Below are 17,968 nucleotides of genomic sequence, written 5' to 3' on the forward strand. Positions count from 1 at the left end.
AGCCAGTTTTCTCAGTGTGTCGAAGATCACCATTTCACAGGCTATTTTGTCTACGTTTAACTGCTCGTGTTTTTCTGGTTAACTCAGGTGACATCTCTTCCCGAGCTGTTCCTGACGGCCATGAAGCTCAGCCACAATGACACAAGAGCCAGGTATTTACACCTGGCCAGAGAAGACAGGAATAATCTGTTCAGGTACGTCGTGCATTGTAAGAACATGGTCTTGAATGTTTTCTTTAAATCAAGGATGTCCAATCTTTTGGCTTCCCTGTGCCACAACTGTCTTAGGCCACACACTAAATACACTAACACTAAGGACAGTTGATGAGCTAAAAAAAAAAAAAAAAAAAAATAGAGGACCTCAATGTTTTAAGAAAGTGTAGGGATTGTGTTGGGATGCATTCCAAGCCATCCTGAGCATGCGGACTGCAGGCTGTGGGTTAGACAAGCTTGGTTTAAAGCACTGACTGTATGTTACGTGGTTTAAATATCATCTCACTAGTATTTTTATTGACAGAGCATCTTGAAAAATAAGGAAAAGCTTACAGGGACTTACAATCTCATCAAAATACAATGTTATAGTCTGAATCAATGATTTACATTAGAGTTGGGAGACCCTGTGTTGGAGGATTGTGGTGTCAGAATGATAATTTCTAGTAGCCTGAGGTGATGATGCATCTGGGAACTGTGTCCGCAGCACTAAGATGAACGTTTTGTATTCTAGTCATTCTCCTTCCCTAGCGTTCTGTTCCTCCCCGTCCCTGGCCTTCTGTTCCTTATTCCTCCCCCTTCCCTGGCGTGCCGTTCCTTCTTCCCTAGCGTGCAGTTCGGCACCACTCCCATGGACAGCACCGGTGTTCCTCACATTCTTGAGCACACCGTCCTTTGTGGGTCTCGGAAATATCCGTGCAGAGACCCTTTCTTCAAAATGTTGAGCCGGCCCCTCTCCACGTTCATGAACGCCTTCACAGGTAAGACCAGCATCCTGAACGGAAACCGCGTTTGCCTTCACAGGTAAGACCAGCATCCTGAACGGAAACCGTGTTTGCGTTTGCCAGGCGCACCCACTGGAATTCAGTTAGTTTCTGAGAAGGGATGACAGGAGTGGGCAATTCATGTTCTAGAAAAAGTTTTACCTCTCTCTACTTGAAGGACGACAGAAATTTCATTCTTCAGGAAAGCCACATGGTAGCGAGATTATAAAAACTAGCATTTGAAAAAAACGTACGTGAACTTTTCCCAGAAAGGTTCAGAACAATTTTCTCTTCGGGATATCACTACAATGCCAGGCCTCCAGAGTTACCACTAACATTGATGTATGACTTTTAGTAAGACTGACGCTGGTGGATAGGGTGACGATGAACAGTGCACTCTGTGAAGGAGTGACATCGAAGAGCAAGTTAAATCCATGCTCTTACAGAATGAGGTCATCTTTGTAGACGTGTGAAAGTCTCTGGAGACACTTGAGAGAGTTTAGATGTTCGCTGAAGAAAGACCTGGTGCCCGTCCAGTGCAGATCCTGAGACGGGATGGGAAAGCCGGCACTCAAGGTGATGAGCTGGGACAGCTGCTGAGGTTGGGGGCCAGAGCATGGAGCCACTGCCCCATCTCAAGAATAGCTACAACTTACTGTCCTAGGACAAAGGGGAAATGAGGCTTGAGATTCAATAATTTTAGTAGAAATCTGTTAAATTTTACAATTTCACTTTTCCTTTGTACCCAGCTAGTGATTATACTCTGGATCCATTTTCCACACAAAATCCCAAGGACTATCAGAATCTCCTCTCAGTGTATTTGGATGCCACCTTTTCCCCAGGTTTACATGAGCTGGATTTCTGGTACGTCATGAGTGATTAACTAGTTGATACAGACTTTAGTATTTGAGTCACTGTCCGCTTATAATTATTTGTCCTCAGGCAGGAAGGATGGCGGCTGGAACATGAGAACTCCAGTGACCCCCAGATGCCCTTGGTCTTTAAAGGAGTCATCTTAGATGAAGGGAGGGTTTGTAAGTTTTCTTTTTTATGTTGTGTTCAGCTTACCTTACCCATGTACCGTACCATGATATAGACACATCTGAAAGATGGTTGATTTTTCTTCAATAGTCTCATTATAGGTGACATGTTCTTGGATTAGCTGGGGTCAGTGCTGTGAGCAGAAGCCAGGGGGTAGCAGGGCCAGGCTGCTGTTCTTCCCAGAGTCTCAGACCATGTCTGACGACCCCCGCGTATGATCTGCAGTGAGACAAAAGCTATTTTCATACCACTATCAACACATTGTCTTTTTCACTCATTCTTGCCCAAGTACATGGTGTACTTTCTAGAGGCTGCGTGGTGAGGTGTGTGACACACAGCAAGCTGGATACAGAGCAGATGAGGGAGTCCAGCTTCACCTCTGAGCCAGACACTACAGAGATTTGCAAAAAAAGGCAACACAGCATCATTCTAAGTAGTTGGTTTTTTACTTTGTTATGAGAAGTATTTTTCAAACATACTTATATTAACATGTAATGATGGCTTACCTTAATGCATAAGTATTTTTTAATACTTTAATTTTTTAATCAACTTTAATTTAGAATATAGAAAAATTATATAAACACACACAGGTACCTACACAGGCAAAAAAAGCCTACATAATCAAAAGTTGTTTGGGTCTTCGTTAAAACCCATTTGTGCCTAGTGTTCCATTATTGGAATCCTAAGCTTGTGGGAGTTATTTATATCCTACAGCTCAAGGTCATTGCCAAGGTCTGATTTTTAAAAAGAAAAATTGCAACCTCAGGCATAAATGGGTTAATTTTTCAGGGTGTAAAGGAGTCTTGAGACCATTTTGGATTAAGAGCTGCTGTCCTGGGCCCATGTCTTCATGTCCCCTTGTGACTTTGACAACCTGCCTGTGCTGGTGTCCCTGAGGCACACAGGTGGCCTGCTCTCTGATTTCTGTAGCCCCCCTCAGCTGGTGAACTATTTCTTACCTTTTCATTCTCAATTTGGTGGTCTTTTCTTCCAAGGAGTCTTCTTGAAACTCAAGTTGGGGTGACAGCTTCTCCCCACTTGCCTGGTGGCTGGTAGGCAGACCTGGTGATCCCTCCGATTTACAGCCCTCCGCTATGAGTTTGTTGCAACACACATCAAAATGTCCATTGTTCTCAATCCTTGGATCCTGTGCATGGGTGATGAGTGATTGAATACAGTGTTAAACAATGCCTGCAGGGGTGGTTTTTTTTTGTTTTTTGTTTTTTGTTTTTTTTACCATTAGAACAGTTTTATTTGCAGAGTATTACAGGCATATGCACCAGAATGTGATCGATTGGCTATATTGTAAGTAATGTAGTGTGTGTGTATTAGTTTATATGTACATATTCTTATTTATTTACTTCACATTTCAAGACAGACAATGAGAGGATATTCTCCCAGCACCTTCAAAACAGATTTCTTCCCCACCACACGTACTCAGTGGTCTCTGGGGGTGACCCACTGTGCATCCCGGAGCTTACGTGGGAGCAGCTTAAGCAATTTCATGCCACTCACGATCACCCAAGCAATGCTAGGTAATATTTTGTTGGAAAAGTTTGATGGTGGATTGTGAAAAATTGACTTGTGTCCTTACATTTTCATGACATGGCTTCTCTCACATTTAGCGATGCTTAAGAAATATCTAACTATAGGTAAGATTCTTGGCCTAAGTTTGCCTATCTTACTTGGACATTGATTTTGGACATTTACAATGATAGCCTTCAGTGGGCTCAGCATGGTGGTTACAAACACGGTGTTTAGAGACCCCCAGAGGAGGGTCCTGGCCCCCAGCTTCTTGCTTCACTTCCAGCTTTGTTGCATGGAGAGTGGGGGTGCATGGATGGTGCCCAATCCGACCCAGGGTGTGTGAAGCTTCGAGCCTGTCCTTGGCACAGAGAAGTGCTCTTCCGATAGTGGACGCAGTCACAGAACCTTAATTATATCCTCACTTTCTGATACATCGCTTGTTTCTTATGTCACTAATATGAGTGCATTATCATAATAATATAGTTATATGTATTATATAAAACACTAATAATTTACATAGAAATGCTAATGTAAAAACATATTTGCAACATTATTTTATGTAAAAAGAATTATGAAAACTTTCAAGCACACAGAAAAGTAGACTAGGATAATGAGCCCCTAAACACTTATCACATAATAGATATCCTTTTCCTTGTGAAGTTTTTGGAAGTAAATTATGAATGTCATCATTTACCCCTAAATATTTGAATTTGTGACCCTAAAACATGAGGATTCTTTCTTACATGAGCTAATGCCATTTTCAGTTTTAATAGAATAAAGCATACTTTCTTAAAACTGCCTATTTCTTATTCCATATTCAAATTTTCTAGTTGGCCTCAAAGTGTTTGTGGCACAGGGTCCCACAGATCACAGCTGCTCAGCCCGGGTCTCTCCCGGGCACCCTCTCGGACGGCAGAGGAGTGTGCAGGCCGGGTTTCCTCCGGGCGCTCTCACTTTCCAGGTGTCCTGGCTGCTCCTGTGTGGTGTTGGGTGCCATGTTCCTGTGTTTCCTGAGAACTGGAACTTAGATCCAAAGACTTAGTTTGAGTCAGGCTGTGCCTTTTCAGGCAGAGTCCCTCGTGGGGAGTTCTGCATAGATGGCCACATCCTACCTTCGTGTGAGGCCTGCTTGCCTCCACTGGGGGTCTCACGCCAGCGGGGTGCATGCTGAGAGTCGGCCACTGTCTTGTGAAGATCTGCTTTTTCCCTTCAGCCACGGAGCAGCTGGTGCACTTGAGTTTCTGGTGTCCTGTGATAACGAGTTCCTCATCAACCTATTAATGGTTTTCATATTCATTGAGGATTATTGCCTGAATCATTTATTAGAGTTTGTGAAGTTTTCAAATTCTGTAATTCTTCATTCGTTTGCTGGACTTCTTCAAAGAAGAGCTCCACATCAGCTGGGTCTGTCAGGTTATCTTGAAGTATGGTTCTGTGGAAAAGGCAGGGGCGGCTGCTCTCCCTGGGAAGTCCAGTTTGAGGAGGAGTTAGGGTGGTGCGGGAGCTACCTCTAATGATGACAGAAGAGGCTGTCTTTTTTTTTTTTTTTTTTTTTTTTTTAAAGACAGGGTCTGGTTCTGTCCCCCAGGCTGGAGTACAGTGGCATGGTCTTAGCTTACTGCAGCCTCAGCCTCCTGAGCCACCTCAGCCTCCTGAGTAGCTGGGACTACAGGTGTGCACCACCATGCCCAGCTAGTGCTTACATTTTTTTGTAGAGACAGAGTCTTGCCGTGGTGCCCAGGCTGGTCTCGATCTCCTGAGTTCAAACAATCTGCCCACCTTGACCTCCCAAAGTGCTAGGATTACAGGTGTAAGCCAGTGCGCCCACCATGGGGAAGAGAGTTATTTCTTTTCTTCTTTTTTCCCCCCGTCTTTTGTTTTGTTTTTTAGTACCCCTGTGACGTCAGAGAAATATTTCTGTACATGTACATATTTGAGACTATGTGATCAGATGGAATTTATTTTTATGCCCACATTTGCCCCAGCTGTTGGCCCATTTTGGTCTCACTTCTTTGGTTTCTAGGCCCCCACCCTCACCTCCCTAAAGCATGCACAGCCAGGGCCCCCCTGCTTCAGAGGCTCAACTGTCTGTTTCCCAGGGAGCCCTGATTTCTGTGGCTAGTGGGGAAGGGCCTTTGAAGAGTAGCATCTGGACACTAGGGGTGGTGATTGTTCCTGGATTCTCTCAACCCCGAGAGTGTAAAGTTTGTTTCTAAATTCTAGAATGAGACATTTCTGAAGGTTCTTTAAGATACCAGTTCCCCAAACCTTAACCATAGCTCAGGCAACATAATAAAGAAAAAGATAAATTCTGTCATTGTAACCTTTTTCCTCTGATTGAATAAATGTATTATCTTTATTAACATGTATAACCTTGAACTTGTTGCCAAAAGTTGAGTTTTGTGAAATTGTCAGTTGGATTACTCTATTACTGTACTAGGGTTATAAAGTATTTTAACAAATACCTCATTTGGTTTTTGTCACATCTCTAGATGAAGTTTAAAATGAAAGATCAATGTTTGGCTAGGTGTGGTGGCTCATGCTTGCAAATCCAAGCACTTTGGGAGGCCAAGATGGGAGGATTGCTTGAGGCCAGGAGTTTGAGACCAGCATGGGTAACAGTGAGAACCCATCTGTAAAACTTAAAAATTAGCCCACCGGGCATGGTAGCTCATGCCTTAATTCCAGCACTTTGGGAGGCTGAGGTGGGGAGATCACCTGAGGTCAGGAGTTCAAGACCAGCCTAATCAACATGGTGAAACTCTATCTCTACTAAAAATACAAAAATTAGCCAGGCATGGTGGCAGGCACCTGCAGTCCCAGCTACTCAGGAGGCTGAGGCGGGAGAATGGCGTGAACCCGGGAGGAGGGGCTTGCAGTGAGTGGAGATTGTGCCACCCGCACTGCAGCCTGGGTGACAGAGCAAGACACTGTCTCAAAAAAAAAAAAAAAAAAAAAAAAGCTGGACATGATACACAAGGTGACCCCAGGAGACTCCTGTGCAGAGTAAAAATGAACCCCAGCACTAAACTCAGTCCCTGAAATCCCTGCAGGATTCTCCCCACCCCCCACCCCTGGGTCCACCTGCACCCTCCCAGAAAGAACAGTGACATCACCCCACAGCAGGAGATCACCAGCGGTGGCCGCCGCACCCCGGGTGGCTGGGCCACTCCCAAGGTTTCACAGGTGGAGAGGGAACCTGGGAACGTGCATTTCTATCAATTTCCAGGGGACAGGGCACCACACTTAAAAATACACAATACTAGGTCCTGAAAGGACTTCTATTCACTTGCACATTGGTGGGATGGAGCCCTACATTGCGAAGGGCTTTTCTTCACGTGTCATCCTTGAGCTCAGGGGCTGGCAGCACTTGGTGGGACCTAGTAGGGCGTCCCTTGCTGACTGCACACCCACAGCCAGAGCCGTCACAGGGATGATTCTCACAGGAAGCCCGCAGAGCTCCTGACACCTCGCTGGAGGGATGAGAAAGCTGAGGCTCTGAGGGGGATAAACTGATTACTGGAAGGTAACGACCTTAGTGAAGTGGTGAAGCTGCAGTGCAAACCCTAGTCTTATTTCGTTTTAACTTTCAAGACTTCCTGATTTCCTCTATTACAATGCCTGTGCCTTAGAGTCATCAATGGGAACTTGAAGGAAAATAATGCCTGCTGAGGGCAGATGATCACTTAATTGCCTGGGGGTGGAGCCTGTGTGGTTCTAAGCCCTCCCTCTGAACTTCTGAATGGTGAGGACTGCAAATCAGCTGCCTCCTGCTGGGCCCTGCAGGGTGAAACCTGAGGAAGCCCCAGGAACATTCAGTGAGGGGTTAGGAGGGAGGAGAACATGGGTGGATGAAGAGCAAGAAGGAAATGCACCAGCATTTACTGGCAGGCTCTGTCACCCACAGGACAGGGACAAAGACCTGCAGTGTGGGCTTTCACAGCCTGGCAATGAGTGCTTTCAGCCTCACAGGTAAACGTCACCTGTTTCAGCATCTCCTTAGGGCTCTCTAGGGCCCCAGCACACAGCTATTTGGGACAAAGGGCAGTTTCAGTGTCTTTCACTCCACACTCAAGCTACAGATTGTCCTTATATCTCAGGTATCCTGGGGATAATCCATCTCATTTCATTTGGTTTTGGGAGCCCAACCCAAGAACCAAATAACTTTCCTAAGGATTTCCAGGAGAAAACATCTTCCCACCAAAGAAGAACATTACCATTTGGAAAAACTCCTCTTCGTCATTTGCAAAAACCCCAATTTTCAGGGAAGTGATAATCTTGTCATGAGAACCAAAGATAAAGTTGGAGATAACGAGGGAGTGGTTACATAGGAAATACGTGGTCATTACTCTGACCAGTTATTAAATCACTTTCTTCATATGACACACTTTTTAACACCTTCTTACTAAACCACAGTGCGGGTAAGACAGTCACAAGACCGCTTCTTCCTTGAGTCAGAGTCATCCCCGGCCCACACCAGGGCCAGCAAGAATGACTGAGGTCACCCTTATTTCCTGGCTACTTGGAGGAGCTGGATTTCCCAGTTTACAAATCTCAGTTTCCTGGGATTCTGCTCTGATAAAATCTAAACTGTATTTAAAAAAAAAAAAAAAAAAGTAAGGAATAGGCTGGCCGTGATGGCTCATGCCTGTAATCCCAGGGCTTTGGGAGGCCAAGGCCGGCAGATCACGAGGTCAGGAGATTGAGACCATCCTAGCTAACAGGGTGAAACCCGTCTCTACTAAAAATACAAAGAAAATTGAGCCGGGCGTGGTGGCGTGTGCCTGTAGTCCCAGCTACTTGGGAGGTTTAGGCAAGAGAATCGCTTGAACCCGGGAGGCGGAGGTTACAGTGAGCCAAGATTCTGCCACAGCACTCCAGCCTGGGTAACAGAGAGAGATTCCGTCTCAAAAAAAAAAAAAAAAAAAAAAGTAAGAATAAATGAAATCTAATGAAATAATCTCGGTCTATTCTTTTACCTCCTCCGTTGTCTGGAGAAATAAAGCTCCCTGCCTCGCCCTCTCTCACGGCACTGAACTGCTTTTCCTGAATTTTCCCACACTGCTGATTGCTCACTTGTTAATTTCGATGCATAAATTCTTTTTGAGAAATAAAGTCAGTTTGCCGACTGCTGCCACTGGTTTGTCAGAAAATGAGCTTACACTGCGCTGACCTCACTCCTGCTGCCAAAGCTCCTTCTAGGGGTCTCTCCTTTGACAATGTAGGGATTATGTAGGCATGGGGAGGTGGGATACCAAGGGGCGATTCTGTCAACGTGCTGTTCCCCCCTCCCCACCCCCGCCGGGTCAAAGTCATCGAGCCGGGGGCCTCTCTGACTATCTGGACTGTGCAGACCACCGTGTCTTCCGGTAGGGTCAGGGGAGGGCTTGAGATAAATCTGCCGGGCCCTTCACTCAACCACCGGCCCACTGTCCACCTCAGGTGCCCCAAGTGCCATCGCTGCCGGGTGCTATGTGGATGCATCCGTGACAAAATGGTTCTGGCGGAGCTTGTTCTGATCAGGAGAGACCCGAAAGCAAGAAACACAGTGAACAAATGCATGATGCCCATGGGTGGATGGCCATAAGCACTGAGGAGAAAAATAACAAGTGGGGTGGGAGGTGTTAAGAGGGTGGGGAGGAGGAAGGGCTGCCATTGACAATCGGAGAGCCCTCTGCGTGGCTGGTACGGTGTCGGCCCTCCCTTGCACATCCCTCAGGGCCTTCACAGAAACACCCACACGGGGACCTTCTACATACAGGCAGGACACGCCACCCATCGCTGTGACCACACTGTCCCTCAGAGGAGTCGCTGGCCAAGTGCATACTGTCCACATGGAGATGTACTTTAAGATTCTTTACACAATGGATTTCAAAGACTTAGTATGGAAAACAGTGTAAAATATTAATAATCAACACAATAACTGATTATTATCAAAATAGTTGGCTGAATATAAAAGTGTTTTTTTTTTTTAACTTTTTTTTTTTTTTAGATAGGGTCTCTCTCTGTTACCCAGGCTGGAGTGAACCTGTGCAGTCACAGCTCACTGCAGCCTCCAACTCCTGGGCTCAGGCAATCCTCCCACCTCAATCTCCCACGCGGCTGGGACTGTAGGTGTGCACCGCCACATCCGAATAATTGTTTTGTATTTTCTGTAGAGATTGAGTCTCTCCATGTTGCCCAGGCTGGCCTCAAACTCCTGGGCTCAAGTGATCCACCTGCCTTGGGCTCCCGAAGTGCTGGGATTACAGGCATGAGTCATGGCACCCAGTGTCCCCCTGTCCCGGCCCGCCTTTCTTTAATGTGGCAAGTAGATCATTTAAAATTGCATATATAACACAAGCCACCCACGCAGGCCCCAATCCTGGGAGATGCTCCCGTTGGAGAAACCTCCAAGAAGCGGATCTGCTTGGATTTGCAAACAGCCTCTCTGGCCCCAGGGGGATCTGCTGTGCAGAGCTGCTCTGGAATCGGCTCTTCAATACCGCCCTTGAGTGTACTGTGCACCTCCTGACTTTCAACTAGCACAAAGCTCCTTATTAAACGCTGACAAAAATTCCTTCCATTCCAGGTGCCATAATGGATTCATTAATCTCCTATTGATAGTTTTTTGCTGGTTTTCCCAGTTCCTGCTATTCTAAGCACTGCTGTGAAGACTCCTTTTACCCCACCGGCCCGTGTCTGCCGCAGCTCACACGCTCTGCCTTCCAGCGGTAATAGCTGAGTGCCCATTTACCCCCCGCCCCAACACACTCAAGTCCCTGGGTCTCCTCGGCAGGGTGTGTCTGTGGGCATAGGGCTGCCCTGCCACATGCCCCACACCATAAGCTTCCATCTGTGGCCGCTTCTTGTGAGACCCTAAACTCATGACCTCCCGTCCTGTCCTCTCCTCTCCACAGAACCACCCTTATCGGAGACAGTCAGTCTGCTTCCCAGTCAGTCGGCTTCCCTCCACCTGCTTCCCAGTTCCCCTAAGGCAAATCCAAGGTCCTCCTCTGGGCCACCCTCCTCTACCGACTCCTCCCTCACCGTGGGGTCAGGTCAAAGGGCCCCAACTAGAGGCTCCCCTGGGCCCTTTCATAAGACAGGAACTTTTCTTCTCAGGTCCAGCTACAGGCACATTGTACCCGCCTCACCGCAGGAGTGAGAGCTCCAGGGGCGGAAAGGGCTTGGTTCTTTTGCCTAAAGCCTGCCCTGACTCACCGAAGGCAGTCCGTTAATCTTCGAAATGATTACAGAAACACAGAAATAAGCCTGGGTGTGGTGGCTCAAGCCTGTAATCCCAGCATTTTGGGAGGCCAAGGCAGGTGGATCACTTGAGGTCAGGAGTTCGAGACCAGCCTGACCAACAAGGTGAAACCCCATCTCTACTAAAGATACACACACACACACACAGAAAAAACCCAGGTGGGCATGGTGGTGCAAGTCTGTAATCCCAGCTACTTGGGAGGCTGGGACAGGAAAATCGCTTGAACCCGGGAGGTAGAGGTTGCAGTGAGCCCAGATCAAGACACTGCACTCCAGCTGGGCAACAGAGGGAGACTCCATCTCAAAAAACCCCCCACACACAGAAACAAAATCTTAATTGTAGTAAGACACAGCTGAAAAGATATGAAGGAATGACTCCCCGAGGCTACTGCATGCCAACCTTTCAATCATTTTCCATTCAGAAAACTTCAGATCAGATCATTTACATAGTTGAGACAAGGGGTCCTATATTAACGAATCTTCTCCATCAAAATCCTGGTCAAAGTCAGAAAACAATCCCAAAGGACTCTTGGGAGCATCTCACGTTGGAGAAACCTGGAGAAGTGGAGAAGCTGATCTGCACGATTTGCAAACCACCCCACTGGCCCCAGGGGGACCCGAAGCACCGGTGCCCTCCCCCTCCCCATGAGAGTCGGAGCCTCACTCAGACCCATACAGTCAGGATCTGCACCTCCGAAGGCTCCCCCAGGTGACTCTGGGCACATGGAAGCTGGGAAGACAGCAAATGGGCCCTGGGGTTGGGGGGTCCAGCACAGTCCAGCCTTTTCTCTTTTGCCTCCTGAAGACTTTCACTGTAGACGTGTGTTAGGGAAGAGGGGAGTGAAGAAAGAGACAGGGAGAGAAGACAGAGACCGAGTGATGCCTCCATTCTGCAGAGGAAAACACGGAGACCCTATCTCAGCACTCGAGACAGCAGGGCCAGGGCGGGACTTATGAGTAAGTCTCTGCCTCTCAGTGCTCTGGTCTGCCATGTGTCTGGCTGCCTCTTCCATCCTGACAAGCACAATGACTGCAATTCCAAACAAAGGACTGGGAGTTGGGGGTGAAGATGGAGAGAACCGAGGAGTGGGGAGGGAAACAGCAGCCTCTGGGCAGCTACTCTCTAATATACACAAACACACCAGAAAGGGCTTGTAGAAAAGAAACACAAAACGCAACCCAACTACTGACACATGGCCCTCTTTTCCATATTCACCCGCACGTTCTTAGCAGAAAGGCAACTGTGAACTTGCAATCTGGTATCCTGACGTTTGCCCTGACCACGTTGTTACCGTATCTTCATCTTTCTAATTTTAATTGTTTCTGACGGTCCATCAGATTGGTAGAGCTTGACAAAGATGACAAAATGTCTAGCTTCGAAGGGTCCTCCGAGTATGGCACACAAAGCGGTCTGCATTCATAGAAAATGATGCCATCACACAAATCTCCCACTGTGCCACGGGGTGACACTATCACTCATCATCTGCCTCCCAGACCCAGTAATTTCTGCAAAATCAATTACTGCACTTTACACTGAAAAGATCCCATCAAAGAATGTGTGTGCAGAGGATGGTGAGGGGCGCCGGAGCTGTGTGAGGCGAAATGGCACTGTTCTCAGTTTCCCCTTCCATCCTACTGGGCTCCGAAGCATTGCTTCAGAGATTTTCAATTTTATCTTAAAATTAAATACTATGAACTCTACTGGGGGAAGAAAAGCAGCCCATCATATTGGTACTAAGCCTTCATATCATTTTTGCCATCTTGACTCCTATCGCTATAAAAAGTCATTTTCTGTTGCCCTCACAAAACCACCCAAGGAATATTGCTTCAGACACCAAAGGTGCCCACGTGGGGCTCAAGCCTGGTGTCCAATAAATATGTGTGTCATTGACCTAATGCATGTCCAGTCAATTGAAACCACACTTCTGACTTCGGTTCTAAGGTACTAATCTTGAAGTCTTAACAGTTTATACATATTGACCTGAGGATGTTGGGTATTTTGATTAGAGAGGGTTGAATTCCTGTAAAGGATTTCATAAACAAAGAAGATAGCTAGAACCCCTGGTTTCCTGCTCCTCAGTGGAGATTCCAGGCGGGAGGCAGGCAGCAAACGCTTGCGTTCCTGTCATGTGCCAGGCGTGGTGCTGGGCGAGGGAAGGTCACCAGCGAAGACACAGCTACACGCAGCCCTGAACATCCCTGCTGCAGCCACAGGGCCCGGCCACACCACGGAGCTCTGTGAACTCAGGGAAGCTGGAACACCTCGGACATCCCTTGCTCATGCGTAAAGTGTGGATAAGTCAGTGACCAGCATCACTGAGGGCCTGCCACATAACAGAGAGTCACTAAACGCTAGCTATTCTCACTAGGATTGGAAAGGTTGATACTTACTCCATTTACATGAACTTTCTATAAATACTGTATTGATGTTCACGTCACCACAGGCAAAAAGGACGCCGCTTTCGCATCCAGCCCACCCTAAGGATGCACCTGGACTTCCCACTACACTCAGCTCCACCAGGCACCAGGCCCTGCAGAAGCCACAACCTGTGACGAAGACAATGAGTCACTCTTGGTGTGTGGCACAGCGTGACGTGGCGGTGGGCACTTAGTCATGGTCAGTCCGTGATCCAGAGCTGCGGAGCTTATTTTAGGGTGAGCGAAAATCAATTTAAGTTTCCAGACATGTCTTGGGACAACAGAAGATACCCAAAGAAGCAGGGGAAAAAAAAAAAAAAAAACCCACAGTCTGAGACACAAGATACCCAAAGAAGTAGGGGGGAAAAAAAAAAAACTAGCCGGAGAAATACTTTCTTCATTCAAGGCCTGGGTAGTCAGGAATATAGGAAAGAGATTTTCAATTTTATCTTATAATTAAATAATATGAACTCTACTGGGGGAAGAAAAGCAGCCCATGGCGTTGGTATTAACCCTTAATATGATTTTTGCCACCTTGACTCCCATCGCTATAACAAGTTACTTTCCGTTCCCCTCACAAAACCACCCAAAGAATATCTGTGTAATTTTGAGCTAGTTGGGTTTTGCTCACTTTTGAGCATTAACTAGATTAAGGAGCTTCACCAAGAAACACCCCTGAAAAGCATGGTGGAGGCATGACATGATGGCTCATGTCTGTAATCCCAGCTCTTTGGGAGGCCAAAGCAGGAGGCTCACTAGAGGAGGCCAGGAGTTCAAGGCCAGTCTCAGCAGCATAGTGAGATCCTGTCTCTACAGAAATAATAATAATAATATTAATAATAACAATTAGCTGGTCATGATGATGCATTCCTGTCTTCCCTGCTACTCAGAAGGCTGAGGCAGGAGGATCACTTGAGCCCAGGAGTTTGAGGCTGCAGTGAGCTATGATGGCACCACTACACTCCAGCCTGGGTGACACAGCCAGACATAAGTACTCTTGGTGGTCTAAGGGACAGTACAATATTTGGAATTAGGATCTGTTTTGCTCCTACCACAATCACCTACGCACCTCATGCCCTTACCTAAGTTATTTTTCTTTGTGAGTCTTTCTCCCCACTTCCAAAATGAGGGCATGCCTCTCTTGGGATCATGTATCTAGGCTTGGAGATAAGAATTGTAAAGCTCCTAGTATACAAAATATTTTCAACAAATGGTAGCTACGGTCATTTTAATATATGGAATTTTACCATAATTTCACATCTGACAGATAATTCCCCTGAAGTTAATACTTGAATGGGAATGTGTTCTCTGATCTCTAGCTACAGGCAATAGTCTTCTACGTCAGGGAAAATCAAGTACTAATATAGAATCAGAATAAAATGGCAAAAAGAATGGGGGCACAACAGATAAATTCTCGAGGAATAACCTACTTACTGTAAGAATTTGTAAATCTGTGGCAGCTAAGACCAGGCCCTCTGAGCACATCTGGAGGTGAACTTCCTTAAAAGAAATGCGTCCAAATGCTCCAACAGGTTCAAGATCATATCTTGGAAGGGTAAAGCTCTTTAGAGTTTACAAAAAATTGTGACTTCGGCTCTGCCAAGGAAAGAATGCCCAGGCGACCTTCCATAGCGGGCTTCCCCAGGGACAGCCCAGGTGTGACCCATGTGGGCTCGAGGCCACCGTATTTGATGCCACCTGCAGAGCTGAGGGCAGCTGTCTCCCATTAAGCCGAGGCTGTACCAATCAAGCCACGTTCCCACATAATATTGGTTTCCAAAATACCTTTTTCCCCAGAAGAGAAGAGGCGTTGACTTACAAACCTTCAATATGTGTAACTCCTCCCAGGTGGCAAAACCAGGGTAACAGAGAACACCGCGATTCTGCCACTGTATCCTAATCTCACGTGCCTGTACGCGAACTCCCAAGCATTTTAGCAAGCTTTTGGACATGGAGCTCAAAAGAATGACCCATAAATATTTTCCAATACATACAGCATCTTAATGTGTTTTTCTTTCTTTCTTTTTTTTTTTATTTTTTGTAGACACGGAGTCTCACTATGTTGTCCAGGCTGCTCTGGAACTCCTGGGCTCAAGCGATCCTCCTGCCTCGGCCTCCAAATGCACTGGAATGACAAGCATGAGCCACCGTGCAGGAAGCACAGCACCTAAATTCCAAAATAACCTTGAACCCCTGACCTTCCACCCGCCCTGGTGACTTCCAGAGATCGTTTCCTCTTCCCGTGCCAAAGGTTTCTCGTCTTTCGCGGCCCCGGTAAAGTCACTCAAGATGTTCCCTCTGCTTCTGAAGGCCTTTGACTGAGAAGCCACTCTGGGTCCTATCCCGACCCCAGGCGGTTCCATTCGTACTCGCACATCTCCGGGCTGGTTTAAGTCACGCTGGCCAGGCTATTTCCACTTCACTCTGGTAATTTCTCCAATCCCAGCGTCTGCTGCATCACCTTTTTTTTCTCTGAGAATCCAACCCTACAGGAGGAATGCTGATGCTGGGAGGGGGGGGTCCTTTTACTAAAACGCTAACGTCAGAGCACTTCCCAGGGGCGCTGGGGGTCGGGCTGCGGGGCGGGGTCTGGCGCTGCCACCGGGGTCTCCCGCGGGGGGCGCTGGGCCTGGGGAGGTTGCGCTGCGGGCTCGCGGAGCGCGCGGCATACGGATGTCCGGGCCTGGGCACAAGGAGACGACGGACCTGGCATCACGTAGGCGCTCGCGGCGGGCGGGGCGGCGCCCACAGCGCCCCAACCTACAGCACCCGCGCCCGCCCCGCGCACTCAAGGGCGAAGGGAAGGTCACCGGGGCCGTGGGCGGGGGGCTCATCCCCGCTCCATCCTTGTGCAGTGCGCGGTCCCGAAACGGCAGGAAATCCGCCATCCGGGCCTTTCCACGCATCTGCGGCAGGAGGAACCGGGAAAATAAAAATCAAAACCCAGCTCGGGGCGCGTCGCGTCTCCAGCCCTCGCGATCGCTAAGGCTCCCAGGTAGCGTTCGCCTGGGAAGCGCAGATCTACCCGCCAGGGGCTGCAAGGATCGGGGCGCTCCACCGTCCAGGCACAGGCGCCCCCACGTGCACCCGGGGCCTGGGGCGCGCAGTCTCCACCACCTCCGGCCGGTCAATGGTAAATGTCCTCCCGGCGCGCCCGCGTCGTGGGCCCAGACTCTGGCCCCTCCTGGAGAGCCGCCTCTACATTGCAGGGCAGGGGAAGCCCAGAGCCCGCGCCGTGGCGCAGCTGACGTCCCGGAGTCCCCGCTTCCTGGTCCTTCCCGTCCGCGGAGGCTGGCGGGGAGGGCCTGGGACCCATTTTAGTTTTCGGTTTTGTCACGAGCCGAAAAGCGACAGCACATGCGAGCGCAGGAAACCCTTTTTTAAACTCTTCCAGCGGAAAAGCGACGGGCTGCCGGACCGCCTCGGAGTCGCCAGGCGGGAACCCAGAGCACCCCCGCCGCCAGCCGGGACCCCACCCACGCCGCGCAGGGCATGAGGCGACAGAAGGCGCGCGGGGACCTGGCCGTTTCTTCCTCGACATGCTGGGAGGTGACGTGGGGAGGAGTTAGGGGGCGGGGGCTACTTAGGAAGTGATCGCGCTGTACCCACGCTTCGGAAGGGAAGCCCGGCCCCTTCCTACAGCTCTGAGGGAGAACGACCCCCGAGGGCGCTCCAGGCGACCCCCTCTGCCAGGCTCAATTTAAAACATAAACTGGAGGGGGTGGAAAGCTCACTCTCTTCCGGATGGAGGTTCCTACTGCCGTGTCCCTTCCTCCTCCGCCCCACTCGGCAAGGACCCCGGGGCTGCTTTGCCGGCTCAGGCCGCCCCGCAGGGACCCCTGCCGCTCCGGGTAACGGGCTTCACCCCAGTTCTCCCCATCGCTTCCCCGCTCGTCTCCCCGGTTCTTCCCATCGCTTCCCCACCTTTCCCCGGGTCCTCCCATCGCTTCCCCCCTTCTGCCCCGTTGCCACATCCACTTCGCCCTGTTCTCCCCTTCTCCGTCCGTCCCCCCCTCGCCGCCGGTAGGGGTGCGCGCACCTTGAACATCCCCGACGCTGGTCAGCATGCCAATGGCCTTGCTGGCCCCGGAGAGGTGCTTCAGAAACTTCCGCAAGGAGCCCTTCGGGGCCCGGGAGTCGTCCGCGTCCATGGCGAGAAGGCCGAGGGCAGCCGCTAGTCCGGCTGCGCAGCAGGCAGTGGGGACCCTGCCCGCGCGCGCCCGACTCGGAACGCCGCCAGGCCCGCGCCCCTGCTCGGCCCCAGCGCCAATGGGCGGGGCCGGAGCGCACTGGAGGGGCTGCGGGGGCGGGGGAGCGGCTAGGGGCAGGGGCACGGCTAGGGGCAGGGGTAGGGGCAGGGGCTGGCGGGGGGACACGTGTGGGCAGGAGGACCTACGCGGGGGTCGTCGTAGGTGGGGGCCGCGCTAGCGGTGGGGAAGGCCGCAGAGGCGGGGGTAGAGCCACAGGTGGGCGAGGTCCCTGCGGGTGGGGCCGCGTTGCTGGTGCGCGAGCCTCGCGGGTGGGTTGGAGGACTCTGGTTGGGGGCTTTAGAGATGCCCCGAGCACCACAAGTGGGGACAGGGGCAGCGTCCTGGGGAGCGGAGACTGCAGAGGGGCGGGGTCACATCGTTTACCGGGCGCGCCAGGGCGGGGCGGGATAGAACGCGGGGAGCATCTCCGGGGGCGGGGGGGCGAGGGAAACCCTGAGTGGGCGCGAACGCCAGGACGGGTGGAAACCCCGCACTTGCGGGGAGCGCCGTT

General features: G+C 49.8%; 1 long non-coding RNA gene across 1 annotated transcript; it reads right to left on the minus strand.

The window, feature by feature from the left end:
* Positions 1–481: 481 nt before the first annotated feature.
* On the minus strand, positions 482–17,434 carry LOC106996469 (uncharacterized). The gene is made up of 4 exons (XR_013397102.1): positions 17,247–17,434; positions 2,974–3,161; positions 2,042–2,233; positions 482–1,633 (listed from the first exon to the last, which is right to left on the minus strand). It is a non-coding gene; the product is annotated as an uncharacterized LOC106996469 (long non-coding RNA).
* Positions 17,435–17,968: the final 534 nt, after the last annotated feature.

This window comes from Macaca mulatta, chromosome 8, assembly GCF_049350105.2.
Source record: "Macaca mulatta isolate MMU2019108-1 chromosome 8, T2T-MMU8v2.0, whole genome shotgun sequence".
Classification (NCBI taxonomy): Eukaryota; Metazoa; Chordata; class Mammalia; order Primates; family Cercopithecidae; genus Macaca; species Macaca mulatta.